Source organism: Carlito syrichta, unplaced genomic scaffold (assembly GCF_000164805.1).
Source record: "Carlito syrichta isolate Samal-C Ts95f unplaced genomic scaffold, Tarsius_syrichta-2.0.1 Scaffold137413, whole genome shotgun sequence".
Lineage (NCBI taxonomy): Eukaryota > Metazoa > Chordata > Mammalia > Primates > Tarsiidae > Carlito > Carlito syrichta.
The window spans coordinates 632,983-648,093 of record NW_007081509.1 but is presented as its reverse complement, the minus strand read 5'-3'; the positions used below and the strand labels follow the sequence as shown (position 1 = coordinate 648,093).

Here is a 15,111-nt window from a genome sequence, read left to right as displayed (position 1 = left end):
AGGCAATCCACTCACCTCAGCCTCCCAAAAGCACAGAATTACAGGCTGAGCCACCAAGCCCGACTGAAGATAGCATTTAAACCGTGCTCAGCCCTGACTCTTTCTGGTCTTGTGGAAGTAAAAGAGCTGTAGCGGGTATCTCTAAGTCCTAAAGAGGTGCAGTCTCTCCAAGCACACCTGGGTTATAAAAGTGACAGCCTGCTGTCTGTTCAGATCAGAGGCAAAAAACCAAACTTTGAAGTGGGTTCTTCTAGTCAGCTTAAGCTTTCCATCACCAAGTGAAGCCTTTGTCTTCCTTCAGAGAAGCCTGCTGTGGACCCTACTGTTGCCAAGCTGTGGACCCTCTCGGCCCACGATGTGGAGAATGACAGCATTGACTCAGATGAGCTGCTGGATCCAGAAGATTTGAAGAAGCCAGATCCAGTTTACCTCGAATCTCCTTCATGTGGGGAAAGGTAAAGGAGGAAGGTCTGTAAAAACTGCACCTGTGACCTCGCAGCAGACTTGGAAAACGAGAAGTCAAAAGAGCAGAAGACCTCTTACCCACGCTGGCCCTGGAAACCACTACCTGGGCGGTGCCAGCTGCCCTACCTTGGGATGTCAGCCCTCAGGCCTGGGGAGAAGGTGCTGCTGAGCACCAGCGAGCTCCACATTGCCTAGGAGGAGCCTCTCTTGTCTCTCAGATCCCGTCACTGTGCTCCCACCTCTGGGTCTGCATACTGCTAAGAATCCATTTGCAGAATGGGTGCTCTGTAGACAGAGGGCAGTCAGTTGGGGCGCGGTGGTGTGCAGTACTGCTGTGGAGCAAGACTGAGGTGTAACGGGGCCTGGTTTCTGCACTTTGTGTTGAGAGAAGGAACGTGAGAAGCCCTTCTCCTGAAGTCCACACACTGGCCATCACACTTCTGAGCCCAGGTGTCCTTGGTGCTCCATGACGAAGCTTCAGGCTCTGCCCCTGTTCTCAGCTCAGCAGGGCTGCCACCTGCTTGCCTTCCGGAGTTGCTGCTTTACTCAGTATGCAGTTCTGGGTGGCGTGGGTCAGGTGTCTGTGACCTCCTTGGGTCACCTGAGGAATCATTCACTTTGCTGTGATGCTCTCCAGTGTCCCACCCATCCACCCCCATTTTCCTGTAGCATCTGTGTCCTGTCATTTCTGTTACCCTGCAGGTATTAAACTGGCATCCTTCTGCATATCTTAAGATTCTGCATATTTTGTAAAGAGGAGATATGTGTGTGTGTGATATCTGACACAGTCATCCATGCTCAGTTTGGACTACTGGAGGAGCTTGGTGTCACATACAAAAGGGGCCAGCCCTGCACTTGTGGAGTGGGCTTCTCGGGGTTGACAACCTGGAATGGGTCAGTCAGTCTCTAAGAAGAAGACTGCTCCTTCTCCTTGTTACCCACCCACAGGGGCTTGGAATCAATGGATTTAAGAGACCTGGGCCTTTACCAGTAAATAAACATGTTCACTGGTGTCTGTCAAAAGAAAAAAAGAATGCTGGGCTCGGTGGCTCAGCCTGTAATCCCATGCCTTTGGGAGGCTGAGGTAAGTGGATTGCCTGAGCCTGCGGGTTCGAGACCCGCCTGGGCAGCAAGACCTCATCTCTACAATAAATCAAAAAATCAGCCGGGCGTGGTAGCACATGCCTGTAGTTCCGGCTACTCGGAAGGCTGAGGCGGAAGGATCGCTGGAGCCCAGCAGGTCGAGGCTGTGGTAGCCGGGAGCGGCCACTGCACTCCAGTCTGGGTGACAGAGTGAGACTCCAACTCAAAAAAAAAAAAAAAAAAGAAGAAGAAGAAAGAAATGCAGAGCAAAAGCAAAGTAAAAGCAAGATTCTTGGAAGGCAGATAATGCCTAAAACAGATTGAATACAGATTGGACTCTACTGTGTAGACTTGCTGGACACAAAATCCAGGAGAGAAAGCCAAAGTCTGTGCAAGGTGAGAAGACGAATCAGGCACCTCCAAATATTCCGGGACCCCAAAGGCCATGCCCTCCATGTAACAACAAGTGAGAAATGGGCTCTACACACGCAAGGGAAAACAGGAGATGATCCTATTTGGTGATGGTGTAGCTCATACCTACACAGAGACTTGTGGTTTAAAATCCCTCAATAGGGGCGTCCCGACAGTGGGCAGTTTTGAGTTGCTTAAGCCCCCAGGCAACTGAGAAACAAGTTTCCTCCATAGATCTGTGATATTAAGCCAAGCCATGATTATAGGACCCAGGAAATTGATTAGCTTACTATAAAAAATGACAAAGAAGCGAGATACCACGAGTGAGAAACATCAAAGGCACAGACAACAAGACTCAGACTCACAAGGACACAGGATTGGGCTTATTTCAGATGTGAAATATAAAACCATTATGCCTGATATGGTTACAGAAATAAAAGAGAAATATGAAAATATTAACAAAGCTGGGCTCAGTGGCTCAGCCTGTAATCCCGCGCCTTTGGGAGGCTGAGGTAAGTGGATTGCCTGAGCCCGCGGGTTTGAGACCCGCCTGGGCAACTTGGCGAGGCCTCATCTCTACAATAAATAAAAAATCAGCCAGGCGTGGTAGCACACATCTGTAGTTCCAGCTACGTGGAAGGCTGAGGTGGAAGGATCGCCGGAGCCCAGCAGGTCGAGGCTGCAGTGGCCGGGAGCGGCCACTGCACTCCAGTCTGGGCAACAGAGAGAGACTCCAACTCAAAAAAAAAAAAAAAGAAAAGAAAAAGAAAATATTAACAAGAACAAGAAACAATAAAGGAAGTGAGTATATTTGAAAAAAACTAGAACTTTTATAAATAAAAAATGTAATAATTGAAATTGAAAACCCAATGGATGTATTAAAAAGCAGATTAGATACACTTGAACATGAATCAGAAAACTAGAAGACATATCTAAATAAATTATCTAAAATATAGTCAAAAGAGACAGAAAGTATAAAAGTGTAAAAAATATGTTGGTCAAAGTGAGATAGTGTAATCTATGTTTAATCAGTGTTAGAACGGAATAAAAGAGAGAAAATGGGAAAGTGCCTCAGAATCCAATCAGTTCTCACTTTCCACATCCTTCCTTCTTAGATATCTATTTTTCAACACTGTAGCCAGGACAATGCTCCTAAAAGATGAATCAGAAGACATGACTGACTTCTCTGCTCCAAACTTCAATGGCTGTGTCGCATTCACAGTAAGACTGAAGACCCTCCAGTGGCCCCTAATGCCCTCCATGGCATGCCCGGCTGCCTCTCTCCTCTCCTGCCCTGCTCCCCATTCTTCTCCTCAGGGTTTAACGCAGGGCTCCTGCTGCTTGAGATGTTCCCTGATGGTCTTGCTCCAGATAGCAAACCCTCCCTTCCCACGTCATTCTTCTTCTCCAGTTTATGTTTCTTCATAGCACATGACACGATTTGATATTCCATAATCAAACTTCTATGTTCGCTTATTGTGGGTCTTTCCCTAGAAGAATTACGCTCCATGAAGAAATGTCTTTGTCTCCTTTATCCACTTATGTATTCCATGTACCAAAACCAGTGTTTGACACTAACTGACTAAGTGATACTAATTATTGAATATTTGTCGAGGGTTAGGTGAATGGATGGATGGATTGATGGATGGATGGATGAGGACAAACTCCCAAATGTCAATTCCAGGATAGTGGCACAGAAAGAGGAAATATACCCAGGTGTTCTGGTCTGTCAGTGCTCAGCCTCTCAGCTCTGGACTTCCCATCTTCCTGCTTCCTGGTATTTAAGAAGAAGTTCTGATATGTTTAGTCCAATATGTTCATGTCTAGCAGTTACTTGCTGCTACTTGTAGTGGCAGAATTATTAAACACGATACTCCATCATTTCACAAGTGTTCTTTTCACCAGTGTCCCTGCATACGGTGCAGCAAGACAGTGTCACAGGGCTGGTCAGAAGTAGCAAAGGCGCAAGGAAAGGCCAGCCAGGGCCAACGCTGGGGTGGAAACAGCAACTTCCTCATGCTCAGGGCTGTGCCCCTTATTTCTCACTATACACTCACCCTGGTATTAGACTTGAGGGCAAAGGGACAAAGAAGAATCTCACAATGGCTTCTATTTGGCTTAGATCATGTTTTTAGTTCACTAACATGCATTTCTGAATATCCAGATTTTGTACTGGCTCTTTCGAAGGGCAAACCTCAAAGCATTTTCAGGTAGCTGGGCCTTCTGTCCTGAGAGAACCAATGAACCCCAACACAGAGCTCGGCCCTTCAAGGGCGGCTTCATCTTCATCCATCCTCCCCAATTTTCACGAGATGGTAGTGACGGCCCACAGAGCAGGGACCACCAGCAGGTGATTACATTTTGAGCTAGAAGGCTGCTTTGTTTAGACAGGTTTCCAAGGCAGGGCTGGCTCCCTGTACACATGCCCACTGGGCAAGAGGAATGCAGGGAGTGAGACTTGTGATAATTGATGACATCCCGGGTGATAGGAGAGAGCACTCTGGAGGCAGCTCTGCACTCCCAGCCAGCCAGTGGGCCTCTGCTGCCCCCTCCTTCCTGTATGGAGTCAGATGCCTTGTGAAGAGAGGCAGCCCCAGACTCGGGAGGAGGAGGCATCCCTCCTCCAGAGCAACAAGGGCCTGGAAGCCTGCAGATATGCTAAAGAAATCCAGCAGGGCTGTTGGTGCGGGATCAGAGCTCCTGCTGGGCCCTTCCCAGCCTGGGATCTCTCTCTCTCTTCCCACCTCCATACACATACAGCAATGAGGGGAACCCTGCCTCACGCTGTCAGCCCCTCAGGCACTGGGATGACCAGCAACTCGTTGTCCTCCTTCCTTCATAGGAACATGAACAGGAAACCTGACTCCACGTTTGCTCGTGGGTGGCTTGTCAAGCAGATTTCTGTTATTTAAATACCTTTTTGTTAATAAATATTCAGCTATGGTTTATACCGCCCACATCACCCAGTTCTAACCCTGTTCACCGCTTAAGTATATGCTTTCTATTCTTCCTGTCATACATAATTTTTAATAATAAAATCACACGACATAACTTTGAAGTCTGATTTCTAAGATTCTGTAGTATATCATAGCATATTTAAAAATTACCAATTACTCTTCATCATTTTAATAAACTTTACTGTGCCAAATGTTGCACATATCTGATCATACTTAAGCACCACGGCAATGCCCTTAGGCCACTCCTAGTGCCCTCATTTCTAAATTGAGGAAGGTGGACCCAGAGATGTTAACTTGGTTGAAATTACCCAGCTAGTGCTTGGCAGAAGCAGGGCTTATTTCCAGATCGTCTGATCTAAAGCCAGCAGTTTCCATAGTAGCTTAGGTTATTTTTATGATTTATCGTTACATACTGATAGATATTATTATAGATGGCACTAAAATAGGTAATCAATACAAATTTCTAAAGGAATTTTCTTTTTTCTTTTCTTTTTTTTTTTTTTTTGAGTTGGAGTCTCACTCTGTTGCCCAGACGGGAGTGCAGTGGCACACTCCCCGGTCACCTCAGCCTCGCCTTGCTGGGCTTCCTCCTCAGCCTTCCAAGTAGCTGGAACTACAGGCGCGTGCTACCACACCCGGCTAATAAAGGAATTTTGAAAGTTTATACATTTTTTCCAGTTATTGAACATAAAACAAAGCAAGCTTTCTTGAGATTATATCAAAAACTTTAAAAATTGCATGGCTCTACCTGCCAATTCTCCTACTACAATTTCTCCTGAGGAAATAATATGAATGTAAGCACAGAAGAGTCTGAGACCCTGAACTACCTCGCAAGCCACTGTACAGTGTCTGCTCCCAGCACCCACCATTCAGGCTCATCTAAAGACCTTACTGCCTAATTCACGAAATGACAGTGATTTCTACCATCTGTTCTGCCCTCTGTCAATAGTCTGTCCTCCGTCCTCTTAACAATGTTAGAGCCTACACTTAATATCTTTTTCTTAAGTTAGAAAACACTTCCTCTCCCTTGGATCATTGCCACTGGCATAAAAAAATCCTCCCTCTGGCTCTTCCTCTGTCTTCCTGCACCCTTTTAAGGCAGACTCTTCTCAGGAGCACGCTGTGCAGACACCTCTCCCTCATGTCAGATCCTCTCCTGTCTCTTTCATGTGTTTAACCACAACTCACACAGCAGTAATTCCAAGGCTTTACCTTTTGCTTCAAATCTTTCCACCTCTATAGACTCCTGTCCTGTGATTCTATCTGTACGTCTAATGGGCAACCTAAATGTAACATGCTGAAAGAACGACCAAGTTCTCTCTCTCCACCCTTGTCTGCTCCTTGCCAGGCATCGGCAATGCTCCAAAGGTGACACTCTACCCAGGCCAGGCTGTCTGACAGGCAGTCTCCTGATTTCTCTGTTTCCGCCTGCCACCGCTGATCTGGAGCCTCTGAACTCTGGCTGTAATATTCTGCTGTGCCCGTCACATCAGTTCTCCTGCCTTCGCCCTTCTGCAGCTCTTCTCTGTGTAGTCGTCAAAGTATTCTTTATGAAGATTAAATTGGATCATTTTACACCTACCTAAAAGAACACTGGCTTCCATTGCAGTGGGAATGCATTGCCAACAGAATTGGAACTCCTTGTGGCCAACTGGGCTTTCTGCAGTCACCCTATGGTGCAGGTGCACGATGCCATCTTTCTATCTTCATTTCTTCTCAGGGATTTGAAACTCACTGTTTCTTTTGCTTAGAAAGGTGGGAATATTTCCAATTCTGCCTTCATTCCTTTTTTCTTTTTCTTTTAGAAATTCATGACTTTCATTGACAAATTTAAATTGTATATATTTATCATGTAAAACATATTTTGAAATTTGAATACATTGTTGAACAGTTAGATCAAGCTAATTAACAGATGTATTACCTGACATGCTTACCATTTTTTGTGGTGAGAACTCAAAATCTTAAAACATCTTTAAAAACTTAGCAATTTCAGGAGTACAATACATTGTTGTAAAAAAACTCTTGAATTCATTCTTTCATTGTGTATTTTTCACTTCAGTATCTCCACCCCAAAGTAACCTCTCCAACCACCCCAACTGAAGGTGCCCTCCTGTGTCTATACATAATTCAATGTTATTTCCTTTACAGTTTGTATCAGTGTCCAAAGCTAACGTAGCTGCTCATATTTATCTTTCAGGGATTTATTGTTCTTCCCCATCAGGACAGTCTTATTAAGCATCCCCAGGGCTCCAGGCCCTAAACAAAAAAGGCACTCAAGAATGCTTACTGACAAAATGAGTATCCTTAGAATGATCTCATGTTTTACGTTCTGCCTAGAAGTTTCTTTTTACATAGTGAATTGTAACCTAACCAGACGTATAAACAAACTGTAACCTACTCTTGTATGAATCACTGAATTTCGGCAAATAATAGGCAGCCAACTGTTTCAACTGTGTTCAAATAAAGAACATGTTGAGATGTAACCAATCCAGCTGTTTCTGTACCTTGCCTCCTGCCTCCTGCCTCCTGCACATCACTTTCCTTGTTCTGTCCATAACTGTGAGACGACCAAGTGGCAGTGCCAGAGTTGTTCTGAACCTATCTGCTTCTGAGGACAGCCCCATTGGCAAACCATTCTTTGCTCATTTAAACTCTATTTAAACTCTACTTAAACTCTATTTAAACTCATTCTTTGCTCATTTAAACTCTATTTAATGCCATTTGTCTTGTCAACCTTAAATAATGAGATTTAGAACAAAGCATAAGAGCTTATTTGAATGTGAAGCTTGAGGACAACCACCCAGAAAACACAGACTTCAGATGAATTGGGTCAGCACTCCAAAGGGGAGAAGTTAAGGTTTCACTTGTATAAGCTGAGACAAAAAAGTTCCAGTGGGATTGCAACACTTCATACAAGACCAGGGCATACATTACAGCAATTTGATTGGTTACAGGTTGCTGAATTTCAAGATTATAACTCCATGAGGAAGGGTGAGTCTCTGAAGGAAGGGCAAAGTCAAATCTCTGGACTGCTTGGTTTTCCTAATTATTTACAGATTTTTTTAAAAAGGCAGATGTTGCAGCTACATGTTGTGTGACTTAGGCTGTACAGCCACATTTCTCTCAAGGGTCAGAATAAAGTTCCAATAGCTTTATGTTTGAATTATTTAGTTTTACAGTCTTAAATTCGTCATTTAACAGCTCATCTGAGCTTTCGGCAAGTCATAATCTTTTTGATGGTGGAGGGTCTTGCCTTGACGTTGATGACTGCAGACTGATCAGGGTGGGGGCTGCTGAAGGTTGGAGTGGCTGTGACAATTTCAGAAAATAGGACAATGAAGTTTCTTGCATCGAGTCTTTCTTTCATGAAAATTTTTTCTGTAGCATTATGCTTTTTGATAACATTTTATCCACAGTAAACCTCTTTCAAATTGTAGTCAATCCTGTCAAACCCTGCTGCTGTTTTATCACCTAAGTTTATAAAATAATCTAAATCCTTTTTTGTAATTCAAACAATGTTCATAGCATCTTTACCAGTAGATTTTGTAGCGGCCAAAGGAAAATTTCCTCTGTGCCTTCTGAAGGTTCAGTGAAAAATCAACAGACAAGGGGCAGATTAATAGGAGAAATTGCATACAAATTTATTAATGTTCACAGGGAAGAACCACAGAGTAATTACCCTAAACCCTCAATGGGCACACTGAAGCTTATAATCATATTGAGGTCACAAAAAGAATGGGGGCTTGAATCATGGCAAAGCAAGTTATGGGAGGGGAAGAAGTGGAGGCCTGGCTAGCAAGAATTGTTTGGTTGGGTAGATGACATCTCACAGGTGGCAACCCTCAGACATAGATGCAGGTTTTCTTCAGACCTTTGAAGTCTCAGACTCAGGTAATCTTTCCTAGATGTAGACAAGGGAGGCCCTCAGACAAATTGGCTGCATCAATGCAGATATTCTTTATAGATGCAAATCTTTCCCACAAAAGCTAGTCTTTCAGCCAGTCTTATATTCCAGTCCTTCTAAATAGCCATCTTGAAATATGTCAAAGAAGTGCATTTTGAGGTGAGATATTGGATTCCTTCAATTCCATCTCAAGAAATCAATTTCTTTGCTCATCCATAAGAAGCAACCCCTCATCTAACCTAGTTTTATCATGTGATAACAATTCAGGCACATCTTTAGGCTCCTAACAGTTCTAATTCTATTCTCTTGCTATTTCCATCATATCTAACGTTACTTCCTCCGCTGAAGTCCTGAACTCCTTAAAGTCATCCGTGAAGGCTGGAATCAACTTTTTTCAAACTTCTGTTCGCTATGATATTTTGACCTCATCCTATGAATCATAAATGCTTTGAATGTCATCTGGAATGGTAATTTTTTTCCAGAAGGTTTTCAATTTACTGGGCCCAACTCCATCAGAGGAATAATTGTCTAGAACAGATAAAATGTATTTCTTGAAAATCAGGATTTTTCCTTGGTCCATGGGCTGCAGAGTGAGTGCTGTGTTAGCAGCCATAAGAACAGCACCAGTCTCTTTGTACATCTCCATCACAGCTCTTGGGTGAGCAGGTGCATTTTCCATTAGCAATATTTGGAAAAGATTTTTTCTTTTTTCCTGAGCAGCAGGTCTCAAAAGCAGACTTAATATTTAGTAAACCGTTCTATAGACAGACGTGCTGTCTTCCAGGCTTTGTTGTTCCACTTAGAGAGCACAGGGTATATTTAAGTGGGTTCTAGGATTTTCAAAATGACAGATGAGCACTGGATTTGACTTAAGGTCATCAGCTGCATTAGCCCCTAACAAGAGCGTCCTTTGAAGCTTTGACGTCAACCATGGACTTTTCCTCTGTAGCTGTGAAAGTCTTAGATGACACCTTTCAAGAGAAGGATATTTCATCTACACTGAAAATCGGTTGTGAATGTAGCTACCCACATCAATGATCTTAGCTAGGTTTTTCTGGATAAATTGATGCAGTTTCTACATCGGCACTTGGTGCTTGAACTTTTGTGCAATGAAGACGGCTTCTTTCCTTGGACATTACGAGCCAACCTCTGCTAGCGTCAAACTTTCCTGAAGCTTCCTTACCTCTCTCACTCTGCAGGTTTAAAGAGTTAGGACCTTGCTCTGTATTAGGCTCTGGCTTAAGCAAATGTTGTGACTGGTTAAGTTTACTATCTAGACTACTAAGATTTTCTCCTTATGAATAATAAGGCTGTCTTGCTTTTTTATTGTTCATGTGTTTACTGGAGTAGCACTTCAATAACATTTCTTTTGCTTTCACAAGTTGGCTGTTTGGCACAAGAGGTCCAGCTTTTGACCTGTCTTGGCTCTCCACATGCCTTCCTCACTAAGGTTAATCGTTTCTAGTTTTTGATTTAAAGTGAGAGAAGTGCAACTCTTTCTTTCAATCAAACACTAGGGGTTATTGAATGGTTTGGCCTAATTTCGATATTGTTGTGCCTCAGGGAATAAGGAGGCTTGAAGAGAGGGAGAAAGAAGGAGGAACAGCCAGTTGGTGGAACACTCAGAACACACACACCATTTATTAAGCTTGCCATCTTATATGGGCACGGCACATGGCTCCCTAGAACAACTACAGTAGTAACATCAAAGGTCAGTGAACACAGAGCACCACAAAAGATATAATAATAAAGTTTAGAATATTGAAAATTACCAAAATATGACACAGAGACATGACGTGAGCACATCCTGTTGGATAAATTATCCAGATAGACTTGCTCAATGCACAGTTGCCACAAACCTGCAATTTGTCAAAGATGCAACACCTGCAGAGAGTGACAAGACCAGTTATTCCTGTATTCCAACTCTAGTTCTGCTTCTGATCACTTGGGAGGTTGCAAGAGTTTTCACGTTCATTATATCATTTAATTCTCCCCCCAAATTGTGAAATCTATATGATAAAAATGTACTGTTCAAGAATTGATTTGTGTTCAAACGAATTGAACATTCTTTCAGAATCCATGCTTCTGTATACATCAGGATCGCTTGCCTGTGAGAAAGGTGACAATTAGCATGGTACTATCCAAGAGCATAACTTCAGTAGCTCTGCAGGTCGTTTGTAGAGTATTTTTTAGCCTATAATTTTCATGAAAAGTTTAAATCACATTGTTGTGGCATTATAGTCAATTTTTGTGAAAGGATACTTGATATGAACAGGCAGTCTAATTTCAGAATACAGTCTCAAATCAAGTGGATCCATTTTATTTTTATATGGCATACATAGTTTATTTGTTTTTGTCTACTTGATCGGCAGTACACTGAGAGAAGGGGTTTAATCTGTTTTTTTATATTTCTACTTTTGTCTATTTCTATTTTTACCTAATATAACTTAGCTTGATAAATACTGATTAACAGTTCTATTGATAGGCATAAGTTTTATGTCTTTGTTGTAAATTTATTAAATCTAACATCATGATAAGGTGTTCCCTTGTCAATCTTGGCAGTCAAGTCTCTTCCCTCAATCCTTGGCACCTGACAGATATTGATCTGCTTTCCATTGTTATAATTTGCCTTTTGAGGAATTTTATGTAAATGGATTCATATAGTATTTAGTCTTTTGTGTCTGACTTCTGACGCTAAGCAAAATGCTTTTGAGATACATCCATGTTGCTGATGTATCAATAGTTCATTTCAATAGTCTTTGCTGAGTATTTCAGATGATAAACATTTAGGATTGCTTCAAGTTTGGGGCTGTCACGAATAAAGCTACCATGAACATGATACTAGACTTTGTGTGGATGCATATTGTTGTTTCTCCTAGACAAACATCGAGGAATAAAATCTGTGGGCTAGAAGTTAAAATGCCACAATGTTTTCCAAAGTGACTATTCAATTTTACATTCCCAGCAGCAGTGTAGAGTCCCATGTGCTCTGCATCCTCACTAACACTTGGTTAGGGACAACTGTTTTAATTTTAGCTAGAGATTGTGTAGCAATATCTCATTTTCGGTTTCTGTTTGCTTTCCTTAGTTATTTAAAATACTGAACATCTTTTCCTGTCCTTATTTGGCATCCATATGTTTTTATTGGTGAAATAAATGAAATCTTTTGTCCATTTTTTGATTGGGTTGTCATTTTAGTATTGAGTTCTAACAGTTCTCATCTACTTTTAAGAAAATTGATATGCAATAGATGTATAAATTTTAGGGTACATGTAATATTTGATACGTTCATATAATCAAGTCAAGGTAATTAGGATATCCATCACCTTAACTATCTTTTGCCAAGGTTGGAACTCAGAATATAAATATCCCAAAATGAAGAACACAGAAACAAATTTTTTTTCTTCCCTTCTCTTGGTCTCCTCTTAGTTCCATTCTTCCCTGATGCTGGACATAGAAATTAGAATCTCTCTTCCCCAAGGCAGGTCATAGAAACCAGAATCCCTTTTCCTCAAAGCCAGCCACAAAACCTAAAATTATTACTCTAGCTTTTCCTCCACCTTTCTATGTAAAAACTGGTCATAAATAAATTCTCTGACCTTTCTTGTTTAACTGTAAGTCTTAAGACCCCTATTCTGGAGAAATATAAATGAGAATTGTTAGAACTCAATAATAAAATGACAACCCAATCAAAATTCCAAGAAGAATATAGACATGCCTTGCTGAATTTCCCTAGTCTGTTAGCATTAGGTCATACCCTTTTTGTCCAATCATATTTTGCCACAGCTTTCTATAGTTTGTTGAACCTAAGCATAAAAGTGGTCAAATTTGGCCAGGCTTGGTGGCTCAGCCTGTAATCCCGCGCCTTTGGGAGGCTGAGGTGAGTGGATTGCCTGAGCCCACGGGTTCGAGACCCACCTGGGGCAACTTGGCGAGACTTCATCAAAAGACTCCAACTCAAAAAAAAAAAAAAAAAAAGTAGTCAAATCCCCCTGTATTTTTGAGTCTTCATTCCAAAGGCCCCATGTATGTATGTTAAATAAATTTGCATGTTATTTGCCTTATGAATCCCAATTAAAAATCAAGTTGACTTTTTTTTGAGTTGGAGTCTTACTCCATCGCCCAGGCTGGAGTGCAAGGGCATGCATCTGGTCACTGCAGCCTCGACCAGCTGGGTTCAGGTGATCCTTCCACCTTAGACTTCCGAGTAGCTGGAACCACAGGCGCATGCTTAATTTATGATTTATTGTAGAGACGAGGTCCAACCAACTTGCCCAGGCTGGTCTCGAACCCCTGAGCTAAGGCAATCCTCTCGCTTCGGCCTCCCAGATTGAGCCGATTTTTCAACAAACTTTCAGGGAGTCAAGAACTTTGGCCCCTACACTAGGAATATTTAAATAATTATCTTATAGTTATTTTGAAATGTCCTCCCAATTATCTATTGAATACCTGGCCTAATTTCTTCTAAGTGTATATTGTACCCATTAACCAACTTCTTGGTTACTTTTTAGATTTTTCTTTGTGGTATTTAGAAAAACAAAATTGAGATATTAGTTTAGTAAGCATTTAAAACTTTACAATGATGTGCATTTATGTGTGTTTTCTTCATGCTTATTCTGCTTGGAATTGATAGTAACTCTTAAATTTGTAGTTCAATGCCTTTGTAAAGTTTTGGATATGCTTAGCTGTCCTCTCTTTTCATATTGTTTCTGCCTTACTTTCTCATTTTTGACTGGAACCTTAATTACTTACTTTCTAAACCTTTTCACCTTTCCCATAAATCTCTTTTGGTCGTTCTTGTATTTTCAATTATTTCAACTCTCTGTGCTTCAGTCTGGATATGTTTCTGACATGTCTTCAATTCAATGATTCTTTCTTCTGCTGTGTCTAAATTACTGTTAAATTCACATATTGTCTTCTTGGTTTATGGTGTTATTTTTCAGGCCCAAATTTTCCATTTAGTTCTCTCTTACAGTGTCAAGCTTCTGCTGAAATCCTCCATTTTTTCTTTGAATTCCTTGAACATGTAAGGCATAGTTTGTTTAAAATAACATTGCAAATGAATGAATTCATTGTATCTTTTATAAGTGTAAAGGTTTGAATTCTTTAAGTTTAAAAGCATGCAAGACAATATCATACAGTGCTCAGGGACACAAACATAATATAAAGATATATGAAATTAATAAACAGTAAATTTAGGAAGATGATTCCCTTTGAGTTAGGAAAAGAAGGTGATTGGAAAGAGTTTGGTAAGAAAGTATAACTATGTTTTACTTCTTTTTGAGTGACAATGTAAGTCTTCATTGTTATTTTTGTCGTAAGAATTGTGTAATAAGTGTGAAAGGCTCACACAAGTGTGCATATAATTAAGGCTCTGAAGAATAGCAGTACAAAAAGCTGGAATGTGAGCCAAGTACTCCCATGATGGTTTGCTGTGCAGAAACAAGAACTGAAGCAAGGAGTTGAAGCAAGGAGTCAACATGGGAGCCAGGGCTGTGTGGACAGCAGCTCATTCAGCATGGAACATATAGAGAGTACAAGTGTCAGGCATGGTGAGTGTGTTGAAGGCAACAGAGACCGTTGGCGGATCTGATAGAAGGTGTGAGATAGAATGAAGGACCGAGGATAGCCCTTTGACTTACTATGCTGAGGCCTCAGGAAGTGGAGGGATGGAATTTCCATTTAATGAAGTAGAAAACGGCACAGGGGCAGCCCAAGAGGTGAAGAAATAAAGAGTTTAGATTTTAATAAGATAGGTTTGAGATGCTATTGCATCCCCAAAATGCAGATGTCAAGTACACTGCTGGAGATAGGAGTCTGGAGTTTGGGAAGAGCTTAGATGGCCCAAAAGTGAAGGTAAGTTTTAACCTATTGATGAGACTCAGGCCCTCTGCCTACCATACAAACAGAAAGAAAAAAGAAAAACAAAATTGAGATATTAGTTTAGTAAACACTTAAAAATTTTATTTAGGAACAATTCAATCATGTCATTGGAAGTTGATTTTACTGCTAGAAATGAACAAATGTAGCCCCCTAAGGAAGAAAAGTTAATAGATGCCATCTTTTTTTAATAAATAGTGGTTGAACTTCTTTATAATTGTATGTTTCTACTATAAATGTATATGTACAATTTTTGAAGGTAGTTAATACTTACAACTCTAAATACTACTTAATACTCTTTCTACGAGTATTCAGCTGATTTCCCTTTCTCTAGTTTCTTTTGGTTTTTTCTTTTTTTGAGTTGGAGTCTCGCTCTGTCACCCAGACTGGAGTGCAGTGGCTGCTCCTGGC

General features: G+C 41.3%; 1 pseudogene; it reads left to right on the top strand.

Annotated features, from left to right (window-relative positions):
* LOC103251229 overlaps window positions 1-660 on the top strand; it is a 1,322-nt pseudogene extending 662 nt beyond the window's left edge.
* The last annotated feature ends 14,451 nt before the right edge of the window (window positions 661-15,111 follow it).